This window comes from Dermacentor variabilis, chromosome 1 (assembly GCF_050947875.1).
Source record: "Dermacentor variabilis isolate Ectoservices chromosome 1, ASM5094787v1, whole genome shotgun sequence".
In the NCBI taxonomy this organism is placed as follows: domain Eukaryota; kingdom Metazoa; phylum Arthropoda; class Arachnida; order Ixodida; family Ixodidae; genus Dermacentor; species Dermacentor variabilis.
Genome location: NC_134568.1, coordinates 165,542,978 through 165,561,582, shown reverse-complemented (window position 1 = coordinate 165,561,582; position 18,605 = coordinate 165,542,978). Strand labels below are relative to the sequence as shown.

Sequence of the window (18,605 nt, the reverse complement as noted above, 5' to 3'; positions counted from 1 at the left end):
CAAAATTAATCCGCAGTCCCCAGCCTCGGCGTGCCTCACCAGATTAAATCCCAGATTTTTTTGACAATGCCATTAATGACGCTATCTTCCCGTGCGGTCGACTTAACAATATAGCGCTAACAATGACGATGTGCGCGATTAGTTGACCTATACACGCTTCTGGCAGGCTCGCCGCTGTTGCTCACAGCTGCTCTTTTCAATAAGTCTATAGAGGAGGTATTGCATTGTTTAGGTATTCCGGCGCTTGCTCTGCCACACCACTTTCTCTTAACACGGAGCTAAACATGCCAGAATTGTAAATTGGGCCTAACGTAAATAACGCTGCCAAGAAAGATCAACAAGGCAAGGATGAGGGAAATAAACTAGACGAACCAGAGTTAGGATACCTACACACCCCAACAAGCCTATCCCCCCCTCCCTTCCCCCCATTAGGAAAATCACCAAGCAATTAGTGCCATTTCGCATGTAATATTAAACGCAAGCAATTAGTGCTAAACGTTACTACTCGTTGAACAAATCGGTGCGACCAAGGAGCTTCAGAAAGAGGAGGAACATATCCCCCCGAAAATTTGGGCCATTACTCACAAAAACCTCTTATGATAGAAAACTTGAGCCAATGCTGATGCCGCGAATATTATTAGCAAAAGCCGCCGGCCAATGACAAAGAGCATTTATGAACAAAATGTTTTGTGAATTCGAACCCAGATTTTTAGACTCTGTATCGGTGCTGTATTTGGCAGGCCTACAAGACACCGCTCACCGATCGTGCTACAAGGCTTTTAATCTCTCTCCAGGTGCCCGGCCACCTACTCCCCTTTTTGGCATGTTCCACTTTCAATGCAGTCTGGCGCTAACTTTATTCGCAGGGTTACAGTTAAGCAGAGAGGAAAAAAGGTGTGACATCGCACAGAGTGTATATCTATCATGAGAAGCGAACATCTAGATAGTCAGGAAGCCTCAGAAACATTGTTCATCACTTGCGCGTGCACCCGGGACTTGCAACGCATGGTGCATTCGTCGCAGGCACAAGCGCGGACTGCAACCTTAAGTTTCGACCCTAGTGTCTAGACTGCGATGGAATTAGTTATTTCAGCATTGCCGGTAAAAAAACACTTCCTTTTAGCTGTACATACACTAAACTAAAACAAGAAAAGGTTCAGCAGACTACAGACTATTTGTGCGGACTGAGACGTCACTAAAATTTAAAAAAAACGGACTAATGACAAGCAGTTCTCACGAACGAGACGCTTCGTGAAGTAAGCCGTAGCGCCCGTATTCACAAAATAGTCTGTACGTTATAGCAATTTGTAAGAATAGGTGCCGATCAATCACGATAAGGAACACGTCATTAACGATGACAGCCTGCCAGTGACGAGGTGTTCCGGTAAACCAAAAGTTATCGGAATTCCCCTCCAGGTCTATAATTTACAAATATTTTCATTCGTAAGGACGCGAACTATCGTAAGGACGTTTGCCAGCCGCCTTTTCTAATTATTTAAACATAATTGCATATCCAAATGGCAGTTTGCTGAGATTTTCCCTGTTAATTGTGATGTCGAATTTTTTTCCATTACAGCAGCTTGAATACTTCAAGCAAGCACGCAGACAATAAAAAGTATGTGTAGGAACTCAGTGTACTGCCCCTTCCTTCGCCTTTTATATCTATATGTGCGTATGTGTATAGTGTGTATAGGACTGTGTGCTGTGGATTTCTGACCTGAAGGCACTGTTAATTTCTTTACTATATATATATAGTGGGTCGTCCTCTATCCCTTTGAAGACATTTCTGATTTTGTCGGACTCCATCGCCGCACTGACTTTCTTACACAAGTAAAGTACGTATTCTATTTAGCTGGATTCACCCGGCTGCTGTGCACGTTCTCGCAAACGCGATTCCGCTCGCAGCTTGCGCACGGCAGGTCCACCAAACGCAGTCACCAAAACGGTCTTGAACGAGGACCACGTCGGAAAGTCGGTCTGATGGCTGTTGTGCCAGAGACTGGCGACACCCGCGAGACAGAAGAGCACGTTGCTCAGTTTGGCGGGATCGCCCCATTTGTTGTGGACGCTTACGTTTTCATATGTCGTCAGGACGTCCTCGACGTCGGTGTCCTCCGCGCCCCTGAATATGGCGGAGTTCCTGTGGCGAGGCACACCGGAGCACAGGACCGACTGAGGAGGCACTTGCTGGGAGGGAGTAGGAGGCGTTTGATGGGATGCGTCTTCAGTCATGGTTGAGCGTAGGGTACGGGATCGAAGTTCCAGGGATGACGTTGTAGGCGGGAGCAACCTCCTCCACTTGCAAAGGCGTTTATTAGTCACCGGCGTTTGGGTAGCGACCGTTAGAGCAGGGCACGGACTCTCAGCACGAGCGGCATTCACGAGCAAAACGCGCTGAAGAGGACGACCCACTACATCGTTCCAATCCTTCTCTACAATATATATATATATATATATATATATATATATATATATATATATATATATATATATATATATATATATATATATATATATATATTATGTTTCATTTCAATAAAAAAACAGGAAATCGAGATTGTTTCATAAGTAGCGTTCTTTTTTTCATTTTTCTGTCAAGAATTATGGTAGCCATGTAATGAGCAGATAATTTCTATGTCTTCACCCATGCATCCTACACTTCTGGACAAAAATTGAGAAAAAGAAAGAAAATTGTGAGCTCAAAGTCCAGCCTAGAATAGAACAGAGGAAGGCCCCAAGCGACAATGGAACAGCGCTTGGCAAAAAAATTTATTAAATCTAATTAAACAGAAACATCCGTAAATATGCACGAAACTGCGCGCCTTACACGACACCAGAACTGATAGCAAAATGAACGGCTCAAAAAGCGCCAGGGGCGCAGACTGGGCGGAGCCATGACTGAGCAAACAGGCATCGCGGGGTTCGCCAAATCGGCAGGGCGGGGAGGGGGGGGGGGGGTGTTGGAAGCGCTCTGCGCCTGGATTTCTCGAAGTGGCAGCGCAGCCTGCAGCCTCGGTCGTACATGAATCCGGTTTGTATGCGCAAAAGAGACGCTTAGAAATGCGACCATGCCACATTCAATAAGCGCACTGCGAAGGTTGAGGCATACGCCCCGTAGAGGTCAGCTCCTCTGCGGTTAACCGTGCGTGACATGCGATGTCGCTCTCGGTGCCCTCGCGGTACGGCAAGTCCTGCTTTTCCGCCTCCTGATCCTGCGCGTAGCTCTCATCCAAAAAAAAAAGTCATCATGCACGACCGTGTTATTCCACACGCAAGCGCGCGAGGGGTAGCGAAACGTTAAGTGCGGCGCGGACCGATTTTCGCACTCGCACGATTCTTCGAGCTTTCCCTGCACGCATAATCGCTGCGGATAGGTGGTCGGCTTCAAAAAAAGGTTTCATCTATACTAGGACGTTCTCTCGCCAGCGTATTGCCTTCACAGGCGATAGCTCAAAAATATGTAATTGTACTTGACAGGAAGCACTGCATACTCGATCACGTCAAGTGCGCTCTGTTTTCAACGTGGTGATCAGCCGCCAGTTGTGTATACTTACATCGAGGGCTTTCTGGCAGGGAAACACGCGAGCTACGCCACTCAGTAATATCAGTAATATCTACCGATTGCCACCAGCTTACATGCCCGTGACGTCGAAGATCTTCGGCGGAATTCACAAAGCTTTTTGCTCCTAAGATGTGTTTCTCATTGGCCGGCCGTCTTTGGTAATAATACGCCCCAGATTAGGGTTGGCTGACACCTGAAGCTGAATTCTCAAAGCTTCTTGTTTTTAAATGCTCAATGCCATTTGCAGGCGGCCTTTTCTAATAATATCTCCTGCGACAGAATTGGCAGATTTCTCTTACGAACATTTCTGGGGTAAGAGGTTCTTGTCAGTATGACCTATGGTTCTTACGCTACAACACTTCGTAGGAGCAAATGCCAGCCATTCGCAATGTTGGAGCAGTAAATGGCAAAGATCACTTATGAACAAGAAGCTTTGTGAATTCGGCGCCAAGTCTTTCGGAACACGCACAACAAAAGAATGTGTAGTGGCAGCCAGCGTATAATTCCCTGTCAAAGAAACGGTCGTATTCTGCATGCTAGTATGATAGTGAGCGCTTGTGTTGATAAGCGGTTCGTTACTCGTTGACTGGGCACGGTGCTTCTAGTCCTTGACGGCTGGAAGAGTACGCTTGAAAAATCTTGCGATGTCCGCAGGTAACAATCGACACACAGGTAGCGACACTGTACCACCGCATCTCGCGCGTTCGCTTACGTGAAGCCTTGTAATGTACCCTATTCTATAGACGTGGGAAACAGCGCTGGTAAAATCACTCTGCTGCCGCAAGCGCAGTTTCCTGCTGTCTCATAACAGAAAATTTAAATTTACAGAGGACGGGCTACATTTAAGCGTTTATTGAGGTATTGACCATGTGACACGTCCACAACCTCCCATCGTTCTGTTTCTCACAGGCAGTGATATAAGCAGATAGACCTAAAGAAATTTAGAAAAAGCTTCTTGAGGTTCCAAAAACGTCAAACACAATAGACTAGGTTAAAATGGCATGCCATATGTAAGTGAGCGCTTTATGAAGATAGACGTTTTGACCTTTTTAGCTGAAAACCACCTAACATGTATGTATGTATGTATGTATGTATGTATGTATGTATGTATGTATGTATGTATGTATGTATGTATGTATGTATGTATGTATGTATGTATGTATGTATGTATGTATGTATGTATGTATGTATGTATGTATGTATGTATGTATGTATGTATGTATGTATGTATGTATGTATGTATGTATGTATGTATGTATGTATGTATTACTAAGCGTACACGTTTGTGTTCACCCTATAATGAATGAACGAACTTTAAATAATGCACTAAATGTCTAGAAAAGACAGGGAAAGGACGCACAGGTTTGCAGCCCACGTCAGTATTAGAAGCTGTGATTAAATTTTAAGGGCAGAATTTAACATAAGTCAACAGAATGCGTCTGTGTCTTCGTGCAATAGCCATACTGAACCAGGAGAAACTCGGTGCTGTGGAAACGTGGAACTTTCAGGATGGAACATCCGACAATTTTTTGTTTTATTTTACGGGAAAATTACGCTATGGCTTAAGCGGGTCTAGTACAGCGCTAAGAAATCTAATGCTCACTGTTCTCACGCCTCGAACTGAGGTCCGACCCATGTGCTATTGGGAGCGCTACAACCGGGCGCAGAAGCACGTATTCGCCTTTCGAGGAACGATCGTGAGGTTTCCACGACGCGCCACCACCCGTCCCTTGCTGCCGGTTTAGTGTTTCTTCTGGGTGACCGTGCGAAAATCTTCGCGTGCAACGCCACCAGAACGACGACTTGTGGTGGCGCGAGGGACGTATTCTTTCGTGTTGCTTCTATACGCTTGCTCCGCTGCTGCATTGCCTGCGTCTGCGTGCATATACGTACGGCAAAGAGAATGCGGAGTTTATGCGTAGGCATTCCTCTCGGGCTAAGAGCGATTCAGAAGTAGTGCTTCCCTGTCCCTCTTTCTCATGGCAAAAGTTGGACCCCAAAAAATAGATACTCAGCTTTGAAACGCGTGCCTAGATGAACTTCCTGCACGGGTTTAGTTTGTGCAGGGCCCGAATTCGCCGAACTTTTTGTTCGTAAGTGCTATTTGCCATTGGCTGGCCGCCTGCGGTAATACAATGTGACACAACAGGATTCACTGACATCTGCTATTATGAACAGTTCTCTGTCATTGCTTTTCTGAGAATACTGGCAGGTAGGTCATTTTTGGGATGACATGATACAAAGACAATAATAAGCAGAGGTATGCTAGTGTTTCCGTCATGGGTAAAGGAATAAACTAGGAGGAAGCATTACGTCGCGCTGCCAGCCTTGGCAAGCGAACTCCCCGTGAAGCTATTTCCTTCACTTCTTCCAGGCAGTATTGGCCCAACACGTGACCTCAGAGACTCAGCGTGTTGCCCGGGCATATTTGGATCCCATACGTTTGGCTTCAATCGCGTTGCACAATGATCGCTAGTAAGTCTTCCTTCCTCCCTCCAAGGTTGCTGATGACAAACCTCCCTCACCTCCCCTCCCGCCCCACCCTCATCGCTGCCCATCCATAATTTCATTGCGATACATCTTTTATTGGGTGTTATCGTCAGTTCAAGGAGCGTCCTGTTCATTTTGTGCGCAATGATTCATAAAAGTGTACCACAAATAATTTACTTGCGAATTGAACAGAAATGACGAGACCGTATCGCTTGTGTCGTGTCCTGCAACATGCATTTTACTTGTGTCGTGTCCCGCAACATGCATTTTACTTTTGTTACGATGATTCTGTTCGTCAGTATGAGGATGTTTTGTTATGAGATGCATAAACAATTTTAGCAAAACAACAGTTAAAAGACAGTGAAACGCTTTCCTTTTCTCAGCGTCACCAATTTCGGGAAATGGACCGCGCGTGATTCAAATATATGCCGTTCCGCTGGCAGAGGCAGCCGTCGTGTATACGTATACCCCGGTCGCAGCGATCGAAGCATGAACGTCACGCCAGACCGAGGCACGGAGACTATGTCCAGTTTTCCAAACAATGCCGTCGTTATGCCTCGCGAGATCGGACGGAGGAGATAGAGTTGCTCCCGAGTTCGTTAAAACAAAAATCCACGCGGTCGTCTCGCGTGTCGTATTCGCACGAAGGTGGAAAGGAGAAACAAAGCATAGCCCGAGGCGAAGTCTGCTCGGAGCGGTGGGCCATTTGCTCCCCTCAGATAAGCGGGCCGTCTTTATTTTGTGCTGTGTCCTCCCTCTCTTAACGAGTCCACTCAAGGGACGTCCCAGAATCGCCGTTCTAGTCTTCCATGCTGCTCGCTGCGTCGTTGCTGTGCGGACACGCACGGTCGCGGATGGCGCCTGCTTCTGAGCTTGCATCGCGAAAGCGGCGCGTCGTAGAGAGTGGGTAGTGTCGCCTTTCGCATCATTATCGGGCTTCATCGTCCAAGATGGCGACAGCTTTATTTACGGGGCATATATGACGTTGTACGGTTAGAGAAAAAAGCGTCACCGTGAAATTCGAAAATTGTGTTATTATGGAAGCCGACGTGAGGTGGAGAACCTTTTCGTTGCAGTAAAAGCATTGTGCGGGATTTGAGACAACGAAACAAAGAAACAATAACAAGACGAAAATAATGCGCCATAAAGTGCCTCCGACAATTCAGAGGCGGGGCAGAAGTGGCGTTCTTCTCAATCTTCCAAGTTTCGTTGAGCGGTTGCTCTGTTAGCAACTTTGGTAATGACGGTATTGTAAGATTTCGTTGCGAATAACATTGCAAACGGAGCACGTACGCATGCATGGAACAGACCCAGCCGAAATTTCGCCATAGGGATATCAAGAGATGTCTTTTTTAAAGCAAAGCTGACCACGTGGAATATAGTGCAGATGTTTAAGACGTTTCTGAATCCAGCAGAGCCAAAGGCCGGTATAATGTAAGAATTCTATTTGCTGCATTCTATTTCATTCTCATTATTCACCACTTCCGACTGTCCTATCTTGGTGAAAAACGTTGGAGGAGCGCCGCTGGAATCACTGACGAAGCACAAAGGGGAAACATAATTGAAATATCGTCACCTAATGATCCCGACCAAGGTGGCAGAAAGCAAATCACATTAGTGGTAGGGTGTAAAGATAAAGAAGATAAGTTTAGTTGAAGAGCGTCACTGATTACTGCACCAAAGCACTTTAATGTCGCCCTTGCGCATATCGGTGTTGAGAAAGTAACGTTAAGAGCTTGGTCTTTTAGTACATTTTGACCTGGGACCTGACCCATGGCCTTGTGTCTAGGAGGCTCGGCCGGAATAGATGACGGAGGTAGACGCGTCAGCCAGCTGCAGGCGGTTTGCGGGTACCAGTTCATGTGTTGCAGTTTGAATGGAGGCAAACTGCGAAGACGCCCGTGTGAATCGTAGCGCACGTTAAAGATCCCCAGTTGGGCAAAATTTCACTCAGGCCGACCTCTCCACCTTTCTGCCATTAAATAATATCTCGCTCTCTTGAGCTGGGAATTGAATTGCACTTGGAAGCAACTCGCCCCAGAAACAGGGATCGGATCAAGCAATCTTATTTATCGATGGAGACTGAACTCCCAAAATCTAGGCACGCCTCACCTTGTCCCAAGCCTATTCGAACCTTAATCGGCTGATTCCGCAATCTGTCGAACGACGAGCTTCTTACGAACTCGCTGCCTCAATCGTTCATAATGATATATTGAGATTGTTCAATGAGGGGCGGGAGCCGGGATAAATCTTTCGTTCAATACCATCGCCGTCATTGTTATCGTCCACCCAGCTACTGTTTTGAATAGCCTTGACCGAGGGCTGCGCTATCGCATCGTTTGTCACGGTGCAGAATAGCCACAGCAGCATAGACATGGGTCTGCTGTTGCTATGACCCTCGGTTTTCAACGTGGTTTTGGAAAAAAGAAATATGCCATATGGTATTTCAATGCATCGTGGTTGCAGACCTCGTCGCTTGCAAGTGATGCCGGCTCCACTTTTTCATGCAAAATCAATGCACAAAAGAAAAGAAAATACGCATCAGTGGATTTCACAGCAGAGGAGTACAGAGCACATACAGATTAAGAGTAATTAGCAACGGCTACCCTGCTTCCAGCTCAAATAAGCAAAATTACTTTTGATACTTACGCAAGGCAAACTTCATAACCATAAGTCGTACTACGTTTCTGTACAGACAGGGTTCTACCCACCGTGGTTGCTCAGTGGCTATGGTGTTGGGCTGCTGAGCACGAGGTCGCGGGATCGAATCCCGGCCACGGCGGACGCATTTCGATGGGGGCGAAATGCGAAAACACCCGTGTGCTTAGATTTAGGCGCACGTTAAAGAACCCCAGGTGGTCAAAATTTCCGGAGTCCTCCACTACGGCGTGCCTCATAATCAGAAAGTGGTTTTGGCACGTAAAACCCCAAATATTATTATTAGACAGGGTTCTGAGCTTGTCTCGAGGCAGATTTTTCTGTAGGAAAGAAGCCCGCACTGAAGGCCGAAGGCTTTCCACAAGTTTGACGAAATTCGCCTCAACAAGTGCACGTCAAAGATCGAAGCAGCTACAACGTCAACTGCGCGATGATTTCTTGTTATCACCATCTTTTGTCTTTATCGAAGCATGGTGCGTACACAGTTAGTACACGTCCTGTACTTAGCACTGGACTAGCTTCGAAGGCCGCGCAAATGCCTTGCGATTTGAACTTGTAGGCGTATCAGCAAAAGGAGCTCCATCGAACGTTTTAGTGCGGCCTAATTTGCTGTAATCTTTGTCGAATCTCACGCAGCTTATATCCCTGGCTCATGGACAGGGCTTTAACGAATCCGAAGTTCACCTCTAGCACTCCGCATCGCGCTAAGGACGGCGGGATTAAAGAACAAAATCCTGTGCCTCCTTTAAAAAGCAAGAAAATATCTAGGAGGCGAAAGTTTCCTGCTTAGTAGCCCGCGTCCTCCGATCGTATCGGCTGGGTGCAGTAGGGATCTATTTCTGTGGCGAAAAGAAGAGGGTCTACGCGGCTTTTGAATTCAAGAGCGGCTGGCGCGAAAGCGCAGAGACAACGTTAAATGTGAGCGGGCAACAAGCAGTAGAAATGGAAATCGGGTCGTGCGAGGCTCTTGTCCAGAAACCGCACGAACAGGCACTACTCGGAGTCACTTCTCTTTTCCTTTTTTTTTTCTTCTTTTTCTCCCGGCCCCGTTTCAAAGCCTGCAGGAAAAAGCGTGGCGATAGTGAAAAAAGAAAGGAATTGATGGCGCCTCCTTGCTGGCCTCGTTCTAATGGCATCCTCGCGGACATGGGTAGCCGCCGCGTTTAGCACTCGGCGCCCACTGGCAACCCTGATACGCGACTCGCCATTTCGTACGTTGCACCACGTGCTTCTGGTCTCAAGTCATCAACCGTAGCGTGCACATACACACGCACACATTCCTCATATGGTCACTGCCAGGGCCCAATAAGGTGAAGGAGGAGGAGGAGGAGGAAGAAACTTTATTCTGGTCCTGAACAAGGTGTTGCCACCTGCCTGGCTAGTCTCATGTTGGGACCGGGAGGTGAAGCCTCCTAGCCCTATCACGGGCGTACTGGACAGCCAGGACTTGAGGGATATGATCGCGGGATCTGATCATTCCTAAAAACCGATTCTGGGAAATGCCAGGGCCGAGCGAGCCGCATATGTTCAAGCGTGCATATGTTCTAATATTCGTGTCTGCAATGTCATACCATTCCTTTATTTGTGCAGATGAATAATAAGACTGTGTTTGTAATTGCCTAAGTGTAACTGCTTGTGCTCTGTTTAGCCTATAGTGAAGGGGTGGAAACTCCCTCCTTCCCATGGAGTAATGTTTTGTAATTTCATTGTATGTAATGAGCGTATCTCTCTGTAGGTTCTCCAATCCAGCAGAATCAAAACCATATGTAAAAGCGCCCCGGTCTGTAAGTTCGCGAGCGACGCTGTTGGTCGATTCATTTGGACTGACGGGAATGCCATCAAGTGAACCAAGGTGCGCCGGGAACCATTAAATGTAACGTGTAACATTTATTTTCCTGATATTAATTATCCTCGCAGCCTGTGGGGCAATCTTTCCCCTACTGAAAGTTCTAATAGCTGTTTTCGAGTCACTATATATTTCTGTGAATCTATCGTCTGTTAGTGCCAATGCAATGGCAACTTGTTCAGCGACTTCAGCTTTGCTAGTGTAGACCGGGGCGCAGTTGGTGCAATTGCCCTGGTGATTCACTACCGCCGCCGCGAACTTAGTTCGATCCTTGTAGGCAGTCGAACCAACAAAGCAGGCTCCTCTGCCCCCTTTATCCATTTTCCTGATTAACGCCCTGGCTCGTGCAACTCTCTTGTTGATTTTCTGTTTTGGGTGCATATTCCTGGGTAGCGGTGCGACAATTATGCGCAAAGGGGTCCTTGGTAGACGATAAAAGCTGGCTTGACGCCAGCAGGATCGAGTGCGGGAGGACGGCCATGAGGCGAACATCTCATTCGCTCACTGTGCGCAAGGCTCCAAACCACTCCCTCTCTGTTGTGAAAATAATCATCGCGCAAATTTTTACAGTTGGGAGCAGTGTACTTATAGAGAAAACACTCGCGTTATAGTTTCCCCGCCAGGAGATAGTTGCACTTTGAGACAAGCTCTGTGACACTTGCTGAATGAATGAATTCTGGGGGTTTTACGCGCCAAAATCAGGATTTGATTGTGAGGCACACCGTATTGCGAGATTCCTGATTAATTTTGATCACAAGGGGTTATTTAACGTGCCACCAATGCACGGGAGACGGGTGTTTCTTGCATTTCGCCCCCATCGAGATGGCGCCCCTGGAGCCGCGATTTGATCCCGCGACATTGTGCTCAGAAGCGCAACACCACAGCCGCTGAGCCCCCGCGGAGAGTGTCGACTATTAAAGCGATGTACCTTCGGAACACGAAGTTCATAGCGCCGGGTTGATCTTTTACCACAAAGAGAATTCTACTCAAGGAAATTGGCCTATGATAACGCTGGTTTGTTGACCTTTAAAAGATGGTTGGAACAGCCGATATTATGCGTGTGCAGCACATCATGACAAAAAGAAGTTATAAGATGACAGATAGAACACACATTCGACGGCAGGCAAGGCTCGCTTTAACGTGGCTTTTATTTTGTTTTTTTTTTATTTTTCTTTGTTTGTTTCTTTTTTGCGCGCTGCTACTCAATGTATCCAATTTACTAGCCGGTGAAAGTAAAAGACGTTTATAGGGTCGCGGACAAATGCATTTCAGCGTGCGCAGAATTTGAGTGGGCACACTGTCTCTCAAAATCGTGAAGCACAAATATTGTCAGCTAATTTTTTTTAAATCTTCAACGTCTATTAAAGAAATGGAGACATAAATGAGATGGAGGGCAGGTAGGTTAAACAAGCATCCTCTTTGCTACCTCGCGCTGGGGAACAAGTAAGGGGAGACAGAAATATAAAGAGCGCACGCACAGAGAAAAAGGAAACATACACACTCACATACACAAAAAGATCTCCGGAGTGTTAAAGTCATCCGACTATCAAAGTAAAATGTTTTAAAACCTTAATGCTACTATACAATGGCATTTTTCATGTTTACACACATTATTGTGCGTATTTAGCAGTCGTGAATACTCATAACACCTCATAATAAGAGTGCATGCGAGAAAATAAAGCAAAACAATAAAAAAATCTCCACACCTAAGGGTTCCGAATGGATGCTTTACAATCTAAACAATCTTAAAGCACCGCATATGCAGGATGTTTATGTTCACCGTATGCACTTCATATTGGGGATGTTCATGTGCACTCTCTAAGAAGGATGCCATCGCTTATATATTGAAATCTGTCTTTGCAGGTACAAGGGGATGGACAGGTTTGAATGAATTAATTAATTCTGGGGTTTTATTTGCCAAAACCACGATCTGATAATGAGGCACGCCGTAGCGAGGGGCTCCGGATTAATTTTGACCACCAGGGGACATTTAACGCGCCCCCAATGCACGGGAGACGGGGGTCATGGCATTTTGACCCCATCGAAATGCGGCCACCGTGGCCAGGATTTGATCCCACGGCTTCGTGCTTAGCAGCGCAGCACCATAGCAGCTAAGCTACCACGGCGTGTCTGACAGGTTTCGACCCTAACGAAAGTTTTTTTCTGGGAAACATATTCGAGATTTATTGTGAAACAGCTTGACAGAATTTTTTTTCTTCTTGTAGGAGTAGCGAGGTTGTATTCTAAATAACGATATTATTACGATATATTTTTGCATGTTAGTGTTTCAATATATTGCAGGGATTTTTTTTTTCAATAACCACATAATTTACCAGGATGCTTCACTACTCGGACACAACAACGTATTATGAATTGCAATTATATGGATTCGTGTGGCTTCTCTGGCAACTTACAACTAACTTGAGTATTTAAAAATTTTGTTGGGCATAGGCAGTGAAGAAGTTGCAAGAAAACATCACGGAATGTTCGGGGCAAATTACATGTAGCCGGACGGACATCAGATGGTTTGCATCGTGTCTGCTGCGTGGCGTAGTGGATAGACTTCTTAACATCTCAGCGAAAAGCAGTTTGGTAACGCCTTTAACAGAAATGTGGATGTTATTATTGTCATTATTTTCGTTGAATATTTCAGCACACAATTCTGACATCGAAACAATATTTGAAAAAAAAAAGAAATTATGTACTTCAGCTATTTCTTTTTATCTGTTAGACACCCTTACAAAAAATTGTGATTGACCTTCCATGAATCGGTCTACGACGAAAATTATCTTAGAACATCCACCATTTGACACCATTTCCCTTTAATTTCGCACAAACACCCATCCTTAATGGTGCTAATCGCAAGATGCCACGATAGCGCTATTAGGCATGGGAAAACTAAAAGCACACTTAAGGGCGTAAAAATGTTTGCTGTGTAGCCAACTTGAACCAAGGAACTCCAGTAGCGCATTTCTCGACTTCTGGTGAGAGGGCCATGCCTGCTCAGAAAGCGGCCGGTCGTCGACGGCCGCCAACGCTGTCGCGAGCGACTGTCTCTGGTAGCTGTAGCGAGGACAACGACAAAGTGCATGTTGGATGGCTCTTTCTAAATAGTTACAGGCAGCACTGTAAGCCACTCTGATGCAGCAAGCAAATGTATTTGTACACTTGCTTGCTGAAAATGTACACGCCATTTTTGTGAGCACTCCTAGCAGCTTCATCGGCGTGTTCGTCACCCATATGCCACATTGACCTGGAAGCCACTGAAAAGTTACGTCATGTTTCTATGCTGCTGATGACATAGCTCTCTTATTTCCAGCACTAGTTGGTTTGTGGTCCACGTCGCGGAGCAGTTAGCAAGCATTTCAGAGTTGCCCTAAAATCCGTAAGGGCGCTCCCATTTTAGTGGTGGTTCTTCACGAATTACACCAAGTGTGTTGTCACGTGCAGCAAGCTTCGCAACAGTCGACGTTGTCCGGTGCGAGATGTTGATGGAATTTGCGGGTATGATCGCAGATCCTGCAGATCCATCCACAATTTTTGAGCTGTCAGTATAAATTTGAAAATAGTCTTTGTACGTCTCGTGCAGCGTGAGTAGAAAGATTCTCTATTAAAGGTTGCGTTATGAAGGTTGCGTTTGTCCGAGTCCCTTGTACTGAAAGTTGAACTTGTAGTTAAACCAAACCCCAAGAAAGGGGCAACAGTCTATCGGCAATCGTATAATCAGTAGGGAGGCAGTCGCGGTAAGCCTATGTTTTCTGACAAGAAGAGGCGCTGGGTGGGTCTTGTGGTAGGAGGTGAGGTGGTGGCACGAGGCGTGGGCAAGGTGCTAGATTTACTTGGCAAGCACGTGAGCAGTTCTAAAGTAACGTGGGCAGTGACTGGGAAACCCTGAGGCATTGCAATGGTATACGCTGTTGATGTGCACAGTGGTAAATCAAGGCAAACACGCAGCGCCTGGGCTTCAGGCGCTGCCTGCTTGCGCTGATTGTGCGGAGGTTACTTCTAGAAGTATTGGTCACTATAGGTAAGCTGCATCGCAGATGACCCCAAAGCAGCCTTCTGTATTGGGCCGGACCTGACTGAAGTCGCGTGTACTGACGTACCCCATGCTTTTCCTCCAAGAAATTTGAATAGGTGTGAAATGGCCGGTAGGCGCTTTTTCGATTAGGCCACATGAGGATTTTAGCAGAAGTCTTGATCAATGATGACCCCGGCGTTCTGGCGAAATAGTCGTTTTTCCATTGATGTAAATGGCGTAAGATGTCATTATCTTCCGCGTAAGCACCACCAGCACAGATGTGCCCGCGGAAATTTTATGGCCTTGTGCGCTAAGATTCGATGATATAGAAGTCGCAGCTTTCTGCAATATTGCGCGCACCTGAGGACGTGTTATACTTGGCGTCCAGACGTAGATGTCATCTTCGTACATTGATAGCTGGAAATCACTTGGCAAGCGTTTCACTAGAGTAATAAGCGCAAGGTTGAACCGCGCAAGACATCACAGGCCACCTACACAGTGTGTGTAGTACTGAGAGCTCGGGCTGTCATCTGTGTGCCCAAATAAAGACCTTATGTGCAAGTAGCTGCGGGCCCAGTGAAACACTCGACCGCCAAGGCCAGCTGATTCAAGGGCATCATGCAAGTGTGGCGTCATCAGTAAGATTGAAAAGCAACGCTCTCATAAGCTCATTTTACATCAAGGAACATAGCGATGGACAACCACTTCCATGTCTTACGAAGTCGAACGTAAGTGACAAGCTCGATGACAACGTCAATCGAGCAACGGAGGCGTTGAAAAACCAGTCAAGCAGTCACAGCGTCTCGAAAAGCGTTGCAGTGTTCCAGGCACCACTCCAATCTGGTGAGGACCATTCATCACCTTCCCTACGCAACTATATCGAGCGCAGTTGGGTGGCATGAAGCTAAAGGAGACTTGCCATGTTTGAGGAGAACGTCCCTTAAAAATTACATTGGTCAAATTGCATGTTCAGTACGTCGCAGTGAAAAAAACTGAAGCTGAAATAAGCTTATTGTCAGATGCACGGCATTTCGTTATCACAAACGAGTGTGAATGCCTGCTGAAGAACAAACAAATTCAAGGTATTTTACGGGGAACACACAGGACGGTAGGACAATTACAGCGCGTCAGTTGGCTAATTTCTCGTTAGTGTACGATACCACCGTGATCAATGCTGCACATGCGTACAAGGGAATGACCTTATACGAAACTTTTCAGTTCATACAGAAATCAGAATTTGCGCATAATCTATCTATGCTGCCATTTTTTTTTCTTTTGAACGCTTGCACGGGGTGGAGGGTTGTAGTTACTTTGCCGTTGGCCAGCACTGCCAGGCTGTCGTAAATCTCACTTGCCACTGCGCCAGCTGAAATACCGAAAAAAGAAGTCTTAATTAATTGAGCTGTTGTTTCTTTCAATTTCTTTTTTTTACTCTGAAACTACCAATAATTAGGCGTACTGTATATAGGAGAAGAAGCACTTTGTTTCTATATACAGAAAATCGCGGACCAGCTAAAGGCCAATGGCCTGACAAAGGTTTACCATGAAAATATAAGCCTTTTTCAATATAAACATTATTCTCATGTATGGCAACAAGATGCAAAGAGGGTCAACGAGAAAAAATCTTACACCAATACTTAACTGAAGATATTACAAAACAAAGCTTTATCTGGCTGCTGATTTGTAATAATAAGAAACACACGCACTTAGGCCGGAATACCAGTACAAATACTGCAACTAGAATGAACACACGATATGCAAGTACACAAATGCGAAAAGTGATATTTATCCATACCTTATGAAATGTATAACTAGTTTGAATGAGGTACAGATTTAACAAGAAAGAGAAGGTCTTGTTAAGAATATTATTAGGTACAGTAAGCACTGACTAGTAAAAGAGCTCTGGCGGATTATCTAAATTTACTGATGGGCAAAACGAACCTAACATTTTCGCCAAATCAAATTAACACTGTTGACATCTGGTATGAGACCAAAGATGTTCCAAAGGCCGTTCTTGCCATCAATACCTGATTGACCTGATTACGTAAAGCATAGCGTTTGGCGGCGCATCCTGCTACTGGTTGATATAATTAGCTTTTACAAATGTAAATTAGAAGCTTCTATTCCTAAAGTTGTTTAGGTCTCAGTAAACAATGTTTATAAAACAAATGAGTGGTACGCAGGTCCTTTGGGCGCCCATTGTAGTTACTTCTTTTGCAGTAGTTCAAGCTTTTGATAGTTTTTCGCCGTAGTTGTTCACCAAACTAATAACCCGTACGATAACAGGGGGTAAAAGTGCGCATTGTACATCGCTTTTTTTCAGCCAGAATGGTATTGGAAGGCAGAGCTTATAATAAAGACAACCTCTAGTTCTGCTCTAGTTCGAGGCAACTTTGTCCACGTGTACGTTGCACGACATGTTCTGGAACCAGACACCGAGAAAATTCTGTTTTTATGTGGTGTAAGCCTTTGTTTTCATAAATTAACGCTATTTCTACATCGTCTCGCTTGTCTACTTGTTTAAATACAACATATTTAGTTTTAACTACAATAAGCGTTAACTTCTTTCATCCACCATTCATATTTTTGCGCATGTGTGCGGCTTTAATGTATGATGTATATTATTGTACAATGTTCCCACCCCTGCTATAGCCCTATATTGGGCTGAAGTATATGAAAATAAAACAAAATAAATAAACTTTGACGTACCCATGTTTCTGACTTAAGTTCAAGTGGTAGGCATTCGCCGTTCTAATTGAAAGCCGGCAACTTCTAAACAAGTTGCAAAGAGCACCTGCATTATTAAAGCAAGTCCTGCAGACGGACACCTTCGGCCAAATTACTATTTCATTTTGAAAAAAATTGGGTCAGGACAGCAATCAAGAAGCGGATTTAAAATCGTTGTTAACGTTCCGGCTCTCCCACAGTAGCCTTGATCACAATCGTGAATTGAGAACAAGGCTCCCCTGAGAGAGCCGAAACGTTAACGATTTTAAGTCTTTTTTTTTTTTGGTGTCCTGACCCCTTCTTTCAAGAATGTATCATCCCAACCAGACGGACTTCCGTCACACATACTCGACTTTAATACACTGTAGTTCATAGCTGCCGCTGATTTGAGCTTCTGTAAGGCGCCATATTTTGCGTGGCGTTGTCCAACCTCGCACATCAGCTTTCCGGCTCCTCTTCGGTATACCTCACACCTGCCACGCCGCTCATTCTATCTAGTGTTTAACCACTTGTTACTAGAGTTGGCCAACAAGCTGCTGGTTCTGCTGCTCGTGCAGAGCTTATAATAAAGACAACCTCTAGTTCTGCTCAAGTTCGAGGCAACTTTGTCCACGTGTACTTTGCACGACATGTTCTGGAACCAGACACCGAGAAAATTCTGTTTTGATATGGTGTAAACCTTTGTTTTCATAGATTAACGCTATTTCTACATCGTCTCGCTTGTCTATTTGTTTAGACACAACATATTCAGTTTTAACTACAATAAGCGTTCAAGCATACAGTGTATTTCAGCTAATTTGTGCCAGGCCTAAAAGCATAATAGAGGGAAATGCGACTGTTCACTATCCTCTTCAGCAGCTGAAAGTAATACCCATGTCACACGGGCAACTGGGATCTCCTTCAAACTTCCTTCCCTCAAAGGACCGCAACGGAGTTGCACCTCAAAGGAGTTAGCTCCATGTCACACGGCCTAGCGAGCTTTTGAAAGCTGCCGCTGGGGGGCCGTTAGGCGCTGCTCACCTCGTACGCAGTCATGAAAGAAACACGTTATATATTCTTGGGAAAGACGTGAATCACTCATTCCGCATGCGCGAGACGTGCGATCGCGTTGACTAAAACAACAAAAAATGGCGCAGTCAGGGCAAACGCAGCAGCCATTCCGAGAACGCTTGGTTCGAGAGTCGAATGTAGCTGCTCAACTCAAATATCTTTGTGAGTGCTCAAATACTACAGTATATGCAATAAAAACAGTTACAATTGCGGGTAAAAGTGAAATTAATAAAAATGAGGGTGATTTCTTG

The 18,605-nt window shown here is 45.5% G+C and overlaps 1 protein-coding gene across 1 annotated transcript in view; it reads left to right on the top strand.

Moving 5' to 3' along the window:
* LOC142587752 (uncharacterized) overlaps window positions 1-18,605 on the top strand; it is an 88,828-nt gene that overhangs the window by 13,492 nt on the left and 56,731 nt on the right. The window lies entirely within an intron of this gene.